The following is a 15,540-nucleotide window of genomic DNA, read 5'->3' as shown; positions in this document are numbered from 1 at the left end:
TAGATGCCATCTGACGCACCTGCTTACCTCATATCGTCGGCCCGTGGATGGCTTCCTAGAGAAGTTTTACGCACCACCAAATCCTCATTATTATAGAAAAAACACACAGGTACTGGTGATAGTGAAATCCGATGCACTATGTACATGTTGTCCTACCTGTACACATGTGGGCCCCACGTAACTACCTGGCTCTCGAAAATGGGCAATCCTTTATTCGATGCAGCATGCATGTGTATGTACATATGCGCAATCCCTTGCTCCAAAAAACTCTTGAAAAGTAGCCTACATGAGCACATGAGGAGGCTTTGTCACATTGAAGCAAGATCCTAAGATTTTTCCATAGCATGTGTTGCTACAAGGGGGTGGCAATGCTTGTAGACTTGGGTTGGAGGGGATACTTGTGACCCTATGCATGAGAAAACCGCCATATTGTCCGCCTAGCTTGGCATCCCCTCTCCGATTTTCACCTTACTTGGTGTTTTGCCGTGTAGTGATTCTCAAGGGTTTCATCACCCCTTCAATTTTGGTAGAATCCACACAAAAGCAAAAAACGTTCTTCATGAGGGAGCAAGGTGAGGTAGGTGGAAGGGCAAGAGGCAGAGGGTTGGGGTAGGGGAGGATCTAGAGGAGAAAAGTAACGTAGGCAATGTACGTAGTCTAAGCCAAGAAGCATGAGGGGTGAGAGAATGTATAATAGTGATGGATTTTAAAACAAAGTGGTGCTAGTAGGTGCAGCAAGCAACCCCAAAGGTCATATCACTTTCTAGCCTAGCTCATTGCATCCTTGGAGATCACAAAATCTTCAGGTTTGGACATGACCGTAGGTGGGTGAATGGGATCTCTCTCTCTCTCTCTCTCTCTCTCTCTCTCTCTCTCTCTCTCTCTCTCTCTCTCTCTCTCTCTCTCCTACCAATATAGACTAGGAGTCTATGTGTAGAAAATGTTGATTGTTAGTGGATGTAGATCATCAGTAGAGGATTCATAGTTGCTGCCATTGCCTTAGCCATGATCGCCATTGAGGATCGGTGTAGTCTATTGGTGAAGCACGCTCTCTCTCTCTCTATATATATATATATATATATTTATTTATTTATTTATATTTATATTTATATATATATGTGTGTCAAATACAAAGTAGTATATTCATTAAAACATGGACTAAAGAGGGACCAGTCATTAGGGAAAATATGTACTCTCCTTGGGCCTTTTTGATTAGTGAAGGCTGAAGGGAGAACCAATGAGAGGGCTCTTGGGATATCACCTAGAGGGGGAGGAATGGTAGGGGTGCAACCTAATTTTCTCCCTCTTCAAGCTTGGTTCTTAGAGAGTGGGCGGGGGGGGGGGGGGGGGGGGGGGGGGGGGTAAAAGGGGGAAAGAGGTGTCATAAAAGAGAGAGGGACCCCCCCAAAAGAAAAAATGTGCAGGCTTAAAAACCCTAAACAATGAAACGTTTATAAAAGTGTCAAAATTGACTCATTTGCCTCCAAAACTATCCCAAAACATATACTAACTTCAAAAAGTAAAATTCCCCTCCCAAAATCACTTTTCTCTCCCTCTATCACTACTTTTCTCTCCCACACTCTCTCTCTTCTCCCTCCTCCCATTCTCTCTCTACAGTCAAGGCAGCCATCGCCAAAAGCTTTCCACCACTCTCTTCCTTTCTCCATAGCTCTCCCTTCTCTCACACCTCCATCAACCCTCTACAGTCCCACACCCCATAGCCCACAGCTCACCACTATCCTCTCTACCTCTCACTCCTCCCCTCTTTCTCTATCTCTATTGTCAAAGCCACCATAGGCAGCTCACCTCACCCTCCCCTCACATCCTCATTCTCTCTCCGTAGTACCCACACACAATATCCCACAGCCTTGCTCACTTCTCTCCCTCACCTTCCTCCAACCCATTCCCAATCCCTTCCTAAGCCTAACTTCCCAAGCATGGCCACCTCTAACACGCATAGACAACCCAAACAAGAGACACAAACCAGAGACACAGGAGATTGTGTTGCACAACACAAAAAATTCAGAGGGGGGATGGATCCCACACGTATTCAAGAAGGGTTTATGCGTCTACATGCAACCGTCCAGTGTTGGACCTCATCGCGTACGATGTCGATGTGTACTGGACGCCATTGGAAGGGAAGACTATTGGCATTCAAAGAAACCAAGTCGGGAATGGTGGCCATCATGGAACACCTGTACAGTGCAGTTGAGATCCACCTGCAGAGAGCTTCAACTCAATTTGCACCTCATTCTAAGTCTTCATGGTTTAGTTATCCCATGCATATATCATGTTTAATGTGCATGCGATCATTTTGTTTGACTAAGGGCATTTGTAAAGATGTTTTTCCATCCAGCTTAGTTGAGGAACAGCCGCTTGAGTGCCTCTCAGGCACATTCATGGTTGTGCATACTCACATTGGGGAGCTTATGTTTCCTAATGTCTCATCGAAAAAACTTACCAAGCAGCGAATATTCATGTACTCCCACAAGTACTTGGTACCGAAGTCAAGCCAAAGCTATGGTAGGTTAGAAGCCTTGGAGACACCCTCATTGCAAAGTGCAAAATGGCCAACTCCAGACCATTGGGCCTTGCTTTCTTTCAAGTGCAAGGTGTTGCAAGGTTTCCAAGGGTCCCTAAAGTTTGGTAAGGCAACCAGATCGGTGGGTCTCAGTTGGCATTGTCCCATCCATTTGTTTGTGCATGCATTCCGCTCTCTGCCAATTGTGGAAACACCGACAATGTTTGTTTGCAAAAAAGTTGACGTAGATGCAATGGAAACCATTCTAGGTGTCTATTGGGGCTATGTTGACGGTTTGCATGATGGTGACCGTTACAAGTGCAATGTGTTCCCCACACAGCTTTGCATTCGATATTTGAAGGCAAGGTACACCTTGTATGCATAGTTTAGCTACTAAAGGTGGATGCAAAAACGTGGAAAATGGATACCCTTGCAGCTGACGGCTGAAGAGGTTCAATCCTTTGAAATTCATGTCTGCATGCCCAATAATGAGATGGAGGTGGTTGCAGTGAACCCGCATTGGACTCTTGCCAATCTTTGGGAACATTTTGTCATAATGGGGTTCGAGGATGTCAGCAATGCAAGTTTCAAACTGGAACAACGCAAGGTCTACTTTGTGCTTGATTTGCTACCTTTTCTTAAAATTTTCCGGTATTTTTTTCTTGATTGCCCATTTTTGGTTGTGTAGATTGGAAGGCGGCTGGAGGCCACTATGCTTGTTTCCAAAGATTGGGCTACAGACGAAGTCATCTTCTCTAAGTGAATTCGCTTGTAACTTTACTCTTTTACGTACTTGATATTTTATTAAAGCTTTTGAAAATTTTTAGGATGTTGTACTTGAGTTTTAAGGTGTTGTGTAATTTTAATTTTAAAACGCATATTTTTTATTTTTTTGAGATGGAATATGTCTATAAAAGGGGGACCACCTCCTAATTTTACCATATCCCAGCATTGTAGAGAGACCTAGCATACCCAGTTACGCAAAGAGAAAGCATGGATGCAGCTAGTGCTTTAGATGCATTCCTTAGTGAGGCTGGGCATGCAACTCGCCCTCAGCTTCATGCATTTTTCACAACCCAACCCGATTTGGAAACCACCTTGACCCTCCACTCTTAATCTCTTGAGCACATCACTTCATACATTTCCACGTGCATGGGGAGGTTCACTGTTGAGTTACCAAACTGGCAAGGGAAAGGGGTCCCTGAGGGCCTTTTGCACCACATCTACAAAGGGGACACGCCATTTCATCAGCGGCTTGCTCGCTTTGCCACCAAAACACTACCCCTTGGACAATATGTGCGGCTTGAAGATGATGATGATGTGTGCAAAGAATGCGTAAGGGGAAGATTGGAAACACATTTTTCTCTGTCCAGGCCATAATGATCTTCCTCCTTCACGAGTGCCCAGAAGGACCTGACGTAGTGCTACCATAGTTGCAGATCGACGGGGTTCTGGCGGATGTGAAGGACCCCAAGCCCACACCAATTGACACATCCGCAGAGGAGAGGACGCTTGCCTTGACCTACCATGTAGGGATTTAAGGCCTCTTGGAGGCCTCTCCAATTTTCGGTTCATCCTCGGGGCCGCCAGAAGGAGCGAGCACTCGGGATGCCATCCCTCAGGTAGAGATTACCCGTTTCTCCTCCATTGTGGTGGGTGGGAAGGAGTTTGTGTTTTTACATGATTTGGAGAAATCCTTTGAGCTTTGCATGGATGAGTGTTCCGCCATCCTTGATGCCCATGGCAAGTTTGAGGTTGATACCACCACATCCCATGATGATGATCTCCTACTTCCCATGGGGAATACTGTGGTGGACACAGTGCCAATTGCACAAGCCGAGGTGGCAGCGGCCAAGCAGACCAAGGTCTCTAAGAAGGATTTTGTGTCCGTGCAAGCCATGTGTTTGGCTAAACGCACAAGTTTATGAGAAGCACCCTTGCTTAATGAATCATGCAGTTTTTGATGCATGCTGGGTTGGAAAGCATGTTGGCTGGCCAACTTGCATTAAATTATGGGAAAGTTATTGATATGCCTACAAAAGGGCTTGGGAGGCCCAAAATGGGCTGCCACAAGGGCGTGCATCTGGGTCCTCCATAAGCATATGGAAGGGGAAAATGCGCGCCCTTGTGGCAACCCATCTTGGAGCATCTCAAGCCCTTTAAAAGGCATATCAATAACTTTTACCATGAATTAAGACAAAATGGCTAACCAACATTCACTCCAACCATATATCCTTTCATAACCAAGCCGTTGTACAAGTCCAAATAAATTTCAGTTGCAAAGCCAAAACTAATTACATGTATGCTTCAAAAATTCTATACATTGACTTAGTGGGACATACACTTCCTGATGCATCCAGGCTATTTGAAGAGTTGAAGCAAGGGAAATATCCTAAATGCAGGGAAAAACATCCTTGAAAGCTTTAGAAAGACCTTGGCAGGCCCTAAAAATGGCTGCCACAAGGGCGCTATTTGGTACCTTCATTGGCCTGTGTAAGCACCAAATGCGCGCCCTTGTGGTAGCCATTTTGGGGGCATTTCAAGGCTTTCCAGAAACTTTTACCATGCATTCAAGATATTGGGGTTGCATCAGTGCTTCACATAGCTTGGATGTTTCAGGAACTGCATGCTTGACTTAGCCAAGGTGCTTAACGTAGGCAAGTTTTCCCAATGCCAAGATTTAAGCTACATACATACAAAAGAAGGTAGACAAAACATGGACCACTGTTACATCGCATGGTACACAATTAAAGCAATACAATGCACAAAGAGTGGAGTATACAATCAAAATATGCTTATATTCAAATTCCTCCCAATCTTGGAAGTTTCGTAAATACAAAAATGGTTTGATGACTAATTACAAGCTAATGCTCATGGCGCAAATGGTGAGCAAGCTGCATATCCTTGGGAATAATCGTTACATGCTTTCCATGGATGGCACATAGGTTCGCATCCTCGAATATGCTAGTTAGATATTGCTATGATGCCTCTTGGACAGCCTCTATGGCCACGACGCCCATCCAAAACTTAGTGTTGTACATTTGCAAAACCTCCCTGCAAAGCCTTGCAAAAGGGGTCCTCCGAATCAAGAGCTCGGTGCTCTTCTGATAGTGGAAAATCTCCGCAAATGCATAGCTACACTATAGCACCTTCTGAGGTCAACGGGGAGGTGCATTTGTTGCACGAGTTGTGTCATCTTGCTTCCTCTTCTTGTAGACAATTCTCTTCCTCTTTTTCGGCCGCACAGGCACCTCAAGCACCTCATATTCCGAGTCCACCCACACTTCATCTAATTCATGCTCTTCACTATTGTGCAGATTTGATGGTTTGGGTCCACTCCCTTTAGGGAGTGTCTTATCCCCAATAGACATGTGAGCAGCATAAGTTTGTATTTCGATGCCAACCCATGGGGGATCATCATCCGTTTGCGTCTCTTCGGAGCCTTCTGACCACTGTTTGTGGTTATTTCTTTCTTTGCCTTGGTCTCTCTCATCCATCGTGTTGCCCTCAGAATCGTTGGAGACCGATGAATAGAGAACAAGGCGATGCTTCCTTCTTTCTTTTCCTGCTGTAGAGGACTGGCTATGTTGATTTGAAGCTCCAGCTTCTTTTGTGTGGAGCTCACCTTAAACTTATGAAGTTCTAGCTTCTTGTGCTGCAGTTGGGATTCGTTGGCCATCCGGGCCCTCAGGATATTCAGTCTTGTCGTTTGTTTTGTTCTTTCCATGGTAGCACCTAGTATGGAAAATGACAAAATAAGGGCTTAAACCTTTAAATAGGGGTTTTTGGGATGTGGGCCCTTTCACAGTATGAGGCCAATTAAGTAAAAAACTCAAATAAACCAATCGAATTTAACAAGTAAACCTGGATCATGCGGGCGGCTGACGTGACACCCAAACGCTACCATTTTGATCCTTAGTTGCACGCCAAGCCTCATGGCCAGGGTCTCTCGCGAGCGTTTCCACTTCTTGGATGTTGCAATACGAGAGGCCTTGTGTAACTGCTTTGCTAACATCGACTCTCTTGCCTTCTCAATAGTGCGAGTTCTCCCAAAGGTGTGCCTAGAAAACCGGTTAAACATCTCTTGGAGGTAGTTGGAGTGTGAACCACCACCACCATGCCGAGTATTCTTGAAGTAGACTCCTTTTGCTCGATAGTGGGACTTCTCCATGCCTTGTGTACTCCATATATCAAGTGAACCATAGCGGTCCATGTAGTATGCACGATGCACATAGATAATGTGCTAAAACAACCAAAAAGAAGACAAGACAATAGAAAAGTTGCATTTTCAAACATTGCATATCTATTGAATCCAAACATGTAGTGTGTAATCTTGCTTTCAGACCATCCGTCCTTAGCGGCCTTTGTGAACTCATAAAGCACCTTCTTTAACTCCTCCCATTGTTCAACGGTGGTGCTTAAAAGATTCATCAATTGCACAACCTTTTGGAAGGATGATCATACTAGCTTGCGTTGGTTAGCAACCTCCACATTGGGATCTTTGTCCGTCATGCATGAAAACAAATCTTCCACAACTCCCACCTCTTCTCACTTGCTAGATCGACACTTGCCTTGTGTACCTGCATTGCAGACTTTGACATCTTCTTGAAAAATCAACGTGCCTTGGCTCCATTCATGGAAACCTTCTGTGCAACCTCATATGTCTTCTCCCTACAAGTCTCTACTACAATGTTCACCCTTGATCGGTGACATCAAATCTCATTATGGAGCGTCTCCACGCCCTGCAAGGAGTCTTTTGATCGTTGAAGGGGCTTCATTGTGAAAGCATAATCAATGTGATGATTTAGCATCCTATCAAATATTCACATAAACGCATGGAATGTACAAAGTGAACATTGTTGAGGGAGAAGGGAATTATGGGGTTCCACCCAGGATCTTTGCTATCTATATTGGGCAGCATATCACATGAAAGAAACGAAGTCTTGACCTTCCACTTGAGTTGCTCGACTTGTCTTGTGCCCTTTCACACAGAATGGGTAGGGAAGTAAAGAATTTTCACCTTGTTTGCATCCAAGCATGCACTTTATGGTCTTTAGATCACCACCTAAATGCCATTCAACATCAAACTCCCCACGCCCTGGAACCATGAGCTTCTCACCGTTTATTTGAGCTTTAATGACCTCTGTGACCCATGGGATTCTACTAAAAATCCATGCAAGGACTCCATGTGTCTCTTTCGGAACTTCAATTGCACCAAGCCACCGTATATCCTTCTCTGATTGCACACTAAAAGAGGGCTTTGTCGCTTCACTCGAACAACAAGATTGCTTGGCATAAGCTAGGGCTTCATTCATAAGCGTGATGCTCATTCTCTCCAACTTTCTTCCTTTTACAATTACACACTCATCCAACTCCCGTGGACGTCACCTACTAAAAATATAACCTATCACGTGAGTTCAACAGAAGGGTATTTAAAGTTCTTGAAACTTACATAAATATATATACAAAAGGGTATTGTTTTTTTCAAATTTGAACAAAACCTACAGATTTTAAATTAAAAGGGTACATTATATTCATAAAAAATTTCACAGATAAGGGGTTTTACAAACATGTCTTGAACGCACGTGATATGGTAGTTTTACACATAGTGAACCCCCCCAGATCCAACTTCAGCACAAACACAAGTTTGCCTTCAAGAACTGCTAGAAATATAAAGCCTCAGAATGCATGTTATGACACATCATAGAGCATGTAGGAAACCCTAAACTAACCTGCATCACTCAAATTGTAGAAAACAGCAATGGACTGCTGCAATCGTATCAAGTCTTTGATACGAGAGGCTATTATTGAATTTGGTGTAAACAAAGCCTTTGCACTACAAGAGGCTATCCATATTAGCGACGCTCACACAACGATACTCAAAAAAAAAATCCCGGCGTCGCTATGAGCGTCGCAAATTTACAAGTAAATTTGCGACGCTCATAGCGACGCCGCCTGGGCTAAAAAAATAACAGAGAGCGCCCAAAAACTTAGATCTCAGATCTGAGTTTTTCGGCGCCCTCAAGCAAGAGCAGGTAACGCTCTCCCTCTCTCTATCTCTCTCTCTTTCTTCTCCACACACACACACACAGACGAGGAGAGGAAGGAGAGCTAGGTATGCTCCTTCCCTCTCCTCACTCTCATGTTCCCTTCCCCTCTTTCTCTCTCCCTCTCTCTCTCTCTCTCTCTCTCTCTCTCTCTCTCTCACACACACACACACACACACACATAGTGTTTTTGAGAGAGAGAGAGAGAGAGAGAGAGAGAGAGAGAAAGAGTACAAATATAAACAAAAACGCACACACACATACATAAACAAAAAATGCACACACACATTGAGAGAGGAAAAGAGAGAGAGAGCATGCATAAACAAAAAACGCACACATTGAGAGATGAAAAGAGAGAGAGAACATGCATAAACAAAAAACGCACACATTGAGAGAGGAAAAGAGAGAGAAAACATGCATAAACAAAAAAACGCACACACATTGAGAGAGAAAGAGAGAGAAATTAATTTAACGTCGTAGGAAACTAATTAAAATTAAAAGACCTAAAGATCTAGCCGACGAGGAGTTGAACTCAAGACCTATTATTCAAGAGGGAAATGGCATAACCAATCTATCATACTTGGCATGGGTGATAGAAAGGTTATACCATTTATCTCTTCTTATTGGCACACACATCCACACATGCGCACACACACAAGAAGAAGAGAGTTATAACGTCATAGGAAACTATCCTAAAAGACGTTAAAGATTAGGTTAGATGTAGACTTACGTTAAATTAGATTTAGGTTTATTTAGGTTAAATTAGATTAGATTTAGGTTTATTTTTAGTTAGATTTACCTTATATTAGATTAGATTTAGGTCTCCATAGACTGCGATGCCTGCATGAAGCGGGTGAAGAAAGCCCTCAATGGAATATAGGGTATTGCTGCCTTCACTCATGGTGGGCTCCGTCGATCTAAAAGTACTGGTGAAATGTCTTCAGAAGATAGGGAAGAAGGTGGATCTTCAAGGCGGCAAGAGTCACTACATCCCCGACAATGACCATCTAGACAACCTCTAGTCATTCAACAGCAACTTCAAAGTTAGTAACAAGAGCAAGAACGGTCCAAAGGGCCAATTGCTGTCGTCAGATGTGGATGGAGATGAGGCAGCGTCACCGCCGGAAGTTAACTCTCACATCTTTAGTGATGAGAATGCCAACTCTTGCCGAGTTATGTGAAAAATAAGTTTTAAGGTTCTTATAATCCCTGTTAGTTTAGTTCTTTGTTTTTAATATAACATAATTTACGTTAGATTTAGATTTATGTTATATTAGATTAGACTTAGGTTTATTTAGGTTTACCCACACACACACACACACACACACACACACACAAGAAGAAGAGAGTTTTAACGTCGTAGGAAACTATCCCAAAAGACGTTAAAGATTAGGTTAGATGTAGACTTACGTTAAATTAGATTTAGGTTTATTTTTAGTTAGATTTACGTTTATTTAGATTTACGCTTATTTACGTTAGATCGAGTCCACGCAAGAATTACTTACGGTTTAGGGTTTAGAGTTAGACGAACAGTGAAAAGATCTACTGTGAAAAGATCTTAAGATGTTGTGAAGTGCTACAGCTAGAGAAGAGGCAAAGAGGTTTTGTCCACTACATGCAGTATCATGTAGACGTGGGTCTGTAGATTTCTTGTACCCACAAATATAGGTATTGACCAATAAAGACGAGATTATAACCCGGTGGTTCTAATCTCTGTGCACCTCTAGACCGAGGTGTGCGGGGATTGGACATGACTAGAGAATGTGAGGTAGAGAGAGAGAGAGAGAGAGAGAGAGAGAGAGAGAGAGAGAGAGAGAGAGAGAGAGAGAGAGAGAGAGAGAGAGAGAGAGAGAGAGAGATAAGACGAAGAATGCCAATAGAATATTAAATTTTTTGTCCAGGTTATAAGATTTTTATCCTCATTATGAGTAGTGACGAGGATGTGGGACCGTCCAACCGAAACACCTATCTCTCAACCAGGGTCTTATGTCCTTGTAATCAATGCAAGCATGTTGTGCGACGGACAAGACATGTTTCTTTGCAGCACGTTCGCGAATTTGGCGAGTTCGATCCATCTATTATAGATCGATTTGTTGCCAATTATAACTCGTCGGACTCTGACTCTGGCCAACAAGCAGCAATCTTGCAACCCAATAGACGTGTTCGCAAGAGCTTTGGTCAAGCAGCATATGTGAGGCCACAAGATGTAGCCTCTGACAGCTCGGGGGATGATCCTGCAGAGCACATTCCCAACGAGGCAATGTTTGAGCCCGAGATTGATGAAATGATCGAGACGATCATGGATTCAGAAAGGCTTATCTATGATGATATGAAAAGTGAAGCCGATACGCCATTGTATAATGGAGCAGGTATGTCTAGATTGAAAGCACTCCTGGTTCTTCTCAACATGCAGGCAAAGTTTGGATGGAGTGACACTAGCGTCACAGTGCTTTTCAGGTGATCTATTACAATTAGTTTACTTTAATAAAACTCTAAATGTATAATGATCTGATAGATTTTCACACGACTGTATCGTATTTTTATGTTGTGTAGATTGCTTAAAGAGCACATACTACCAGCTGACAATGTAATGCCAGATTCCCGAGATGAAGCAAGAAAGATTTTGCAAAACTTGGGGATGGATTACAATTCTATCCACGCTTGTCCTAATGACTGCATTCTTTTCAGAGGGAAATACATAGACATGGAGAAGTGTCCGAAATGTGATTCCGAAAGATATCGAGTAGATCTCGATCCACGGGACAGAAATTCCACAAAAGGTTTTGCGACATTTTCCTCTACTTCCTCGCATCAAGCATTTCTTCGAATGTAAGTCCATGGCCGCCCTAGCATCATGGCATGAGGAGAATAAATCTTCAGATGGTGTGCTACGAATTCGTGCAGATTGCGCAGCCTAGAAACATATAGATGGAACATGGTCGGATTTTGCCAGGGAAGCTCGAAATTTGCGCTTAGGCTTGGCTATGGATGGTGTTAATCCATTTGGTCAAAGATCAACATCTTACAGTGTATGGCCCGTTGTCATCGTCAACTACAACATTCCCCCGTGGTTGACTACGAAGAAGGGGCACCTATGGCTAAGCTTGATTGTGCCAGGGCGATATAAAGTGGAGAATATGGATGTGTATCTTCGTCCACTATTGGAAGAGCTACAACAATTGTGGATTGGCATAGAGGTGGTGGATATGAGCCGACACACACGACGACGGAATGCTTTGATCAGAGGCATTCTAATGTGGACCATGCATGACTATCCCGGGCTAACAGAATGCTCAGGTGATCTATTGACACTCCTCACTCAAACACTGTAAATCTTGCTTTTTCCCATAGTTGATCTATTATCATGTGTATACATGCAGGGCTTCAAACAAGCGGATACAGAGCATGTGTCACATGTGGACCTAGACTGAATGCACGTACGGCGCCCTCACTGAAGAAGCAAATCTACGAAGGTCATCAAGCGTATCTTCCAGAGAATCATGTGTTACGCGACGGCTTTTTGGAAAGAGATCCACCAAGGATGTCTGCACAAGCATGGTTAGAGCAGAAGGAGATGTGCGATGACGGATTGCCTCCAGGGATGAAGAGACTATCTCTATGGTACGAGTTACCATACTGGCCCCGACTCATGATCAATCACTTGCTCGATCCAATGCACATATTCAAGAATGTGGGTAATCTACTATGGGACCATCTGACCGGCAAGAAAGATACTTTGGGAGCCAGAGTTGACCTTAGAAATGTGGATCATATGGAGCAATATTGGCCGCAAACAGCGTCTGATGGATCGATAAAACTCCCTAAAGCACCATGGATTTTCACAGGAGCCCAAGAACGCAAAGTAAAAGAGACCATTCGATCTTTGCGGACCCCCACTGGTGTAATGCACTCGCTCCGAACGTGTTTTACTAAAGAAGGAAAGCTTACCGGTTTGAAGTCACACGATTGGCATAAAATGTGTCAGGTACGTTCATAGTGGACTTTAATATCATTGAATAAAATGTGGACTTTAATATCATTGCTGCACATACTTTACAGTTTATTTTACCGGTTGCCATTGAGGGATGTTTGTCTCTCGACATCCGTAACACAATCTACAAACTTGCAAAGCTGGTGCAAGGGATCTCACAAAAGGAGATCAACGTAGACTCCATACCATTCGCCAAACTAAATGCTGTGGAGCTTGTGTGCATGTTTGAGAAACATTTTCCTACTACCATGCTAACCATTCAGGTGCATCTTCTTGTTCACATAGTTGATGAGGTGGAAATAGCTGGCACAGTTCATTCCAGATGGATGTTCTTCTTAGAACGTTTCATGAAAACGCTTAAGGGATATGTGCGTCAAAAGGCACGTCCGGAGGGTAGCATGGCTGAAGGTTGGTTGGTATCAGAGTCCCTAGTGTACATTGGAGAGTGGCTAGATGGATTTGATAAAGCTCGGGACACGCTATGGCGAACCATAGATGATGAGCGCATATCTGGGATTGTCATGTGCAATATCGGTAATGAGAAGAAGATGACGGAAGATCTAGAGGCTAAAATCAACCGATTTTGCATGCTTCACAATCCAGTGATGCAAAAGTGGATTTCACAATATGAGGATGCAAAGCAAGAGCGACAAAGGGCACGAATCGAGTGGAGACGGGGAAGACGACCACCGATGCACTATCCGACGGTTCTGGAGAGCCTACCAACATTCATGAGCTTAAGATGGTTGCACAACCAATTGAAAAGCGCACAACAATGCGGTGACGAAGTGACTGAGGAAGAGTGGGAGTACTCTCGGGGTTGCGCGACCAAGGTAATTTTGCAATGTACGACTAGCTAGTGACTTTATTTATAAATGTTTGAACGGTCACTCATAATCTTTGTTCGTTGTAGTATAAGTCATACACAGCAGCATGGTGTAAAGGTCGACATTTTAGGGTGGAACGGATCGACAAAAAGCGTTTTACTCAAGATTGTGGAATCACAACATCGCCATCTACGCCAGGTTTTGCGCAGCTGACTGTTCCTAGCAGCTACACACCTCTACCTACTCCGCCAGGAGCCACCTCACTCGACACTCCTTGCTTCGGGGCCCAGACGCCGGTGGAGACACCTGACGTCCGTACTCCCATCGACACGCCGCTAGAGACCCCTACCGGGACACCCAGGTTCACGCGTCACCGGCTAGAGCGTTTGCCTTACTCCGTCGACTTCAGTGGCGGCATCATCATGGATGATGACGGCAAGAAGGTGATCTCGCGCATGCGTGGTCTTTGCTCTCAGCTGTTTAGACACTACATACTAAACAAATGGAGTGAAGTACCAAGTGATTTAAAAAACAGAGTCATCAGCATACTTCATGATGAGTTTCCCATTCCAACACGGGATCAGCGCTTCAATGAAGACCTAATGAAGATTCGAATGCGCGAATACTGCAAACACAAGCGTTCCGAAGTGCAAAAAGCAATCAAGCATGGGTGGAACAGGCCAGATTGGCTGGCCAAAGAAGATTGGAAGAATGCGAAGAAAGCAGCGCGCGAGAATCCCGACAATTGGAAGCAACAAAAGGATGCAGCCAGAGCGCGATTAGGGGCAGGGAGCTCGCACCACTTGGGGAGCGGTGGATGGGCATCATTTGAGGCCGATTTTGTAAGTGTTTTCGCATTGCTCTTTATGTTCGATAGTTTAGGGTTTATGAGTTTTTTAATTCTAACATAATGAAATCTTTGTATGTTTTGACAGTGGTCGATGACAGGACGTGATCCCACACCGTACGAGCGCGAGTATGCAGGCAGGAAGAGATTAAACTCCCTGATGGACATTCTCAGTTCTTGCGGCGGCATGGTTAGTATTAGGGTTTACTCTTTTCTATTTTTTGTATTGTTTTATAAATGTCGTTATATGTTTATACTTACTGAAAGCTGTCTTATTGTCTTTTTTTGCAGAATCAGACAGATACGCCGCTTGGACGCGATGAGACATCTGACTAAACGACGTCAGTTTAGCCACCGTAGCTAGATAGCATTAGTTTAGGGTTTCTCATAGCTTATGTATCATGAGACGGATTTTATACGTCTTTTTGAACCATGTATATTATTACAGTTGTCACCGCAGTTCATTTTGCCAATCAATTCTTTATGCCTATGATGTTGTACAATTGTCATTATTACATTTGCCAATCAATTCATTTTGCCTATGATGTGTACAATTGTCAATTTTACGCTTGTCAATTTTGCAAACAATGCGTCTTGTGGGTGACTATTTTGGGTCTATTATCTACCCTTGCACTTTTTTTAAAAAGTGAATCAAGTACAATATGGTTGATGGGTGGCAGGGCATTCAATGCCCTCTCACCAAAAAAAATTTCTCTCGGGCGTCGCTATAACCGTCGCTATACGCGTCTCTATATAGCGACGCATATAGCAACGCTCTCGTAGCGATGCTATTAGCGACGGTTTTATCGACGCCGGGGGTTATAAAAACCCAGTGTATTTCCGTCGCTAACAGCGTCACAAGAGCACACAACCTCTTGTAGTGTTGGTCCACAACACACTGTAGAAACAACACCGCTTCCCTTTCCACAGCCCTTACTTCCTTGTGATTTGCTACGGAGTGACTGAAGAAGCATCGTGTCCTCAATATACAAGTAGTCCCCTAATCGGTGAACAACATCTTCATTTGACACCCTCTTGGCAATTGCCACTATGTGAGGAAGTGGGAATAGGTTTTCCGTAACTCCTTGACTTCTTAATTCATCTTTTAACACTTGATGTATTGCTTGATATCCCTTCGTACTAATCCCAACAGCATCACAAATATCCTGAACATCTAGGTCAGTGAGAATATTAGAAAAACTTTGAAGACTATAGCTCTTAGTGATTGCGTCTTTCAAGTGTTTTTCCTCTGGAGCATCAAGCATCCCAATAAAGTCCTCTTTGTTGAAACAAGAACGAAGTAAAGA

This window comes from Adiantum capillus-veneris, chromosome 12, assembly GCF_014529385.1.
Source record: "Adiantum capillus-veneris isolate H3 chromosome 12, ASM1452938v2, whole genome shotgun sequence".
NCBI lineage: Eukaryota > Viridiplantae > Streptophyta > Polypodiopsida > Polypodiales > Pteridaceae > Adiantum > Adiantum capillus-veneris.
This window is presented reverse-complemented; position numbering follows the sequence as displayed.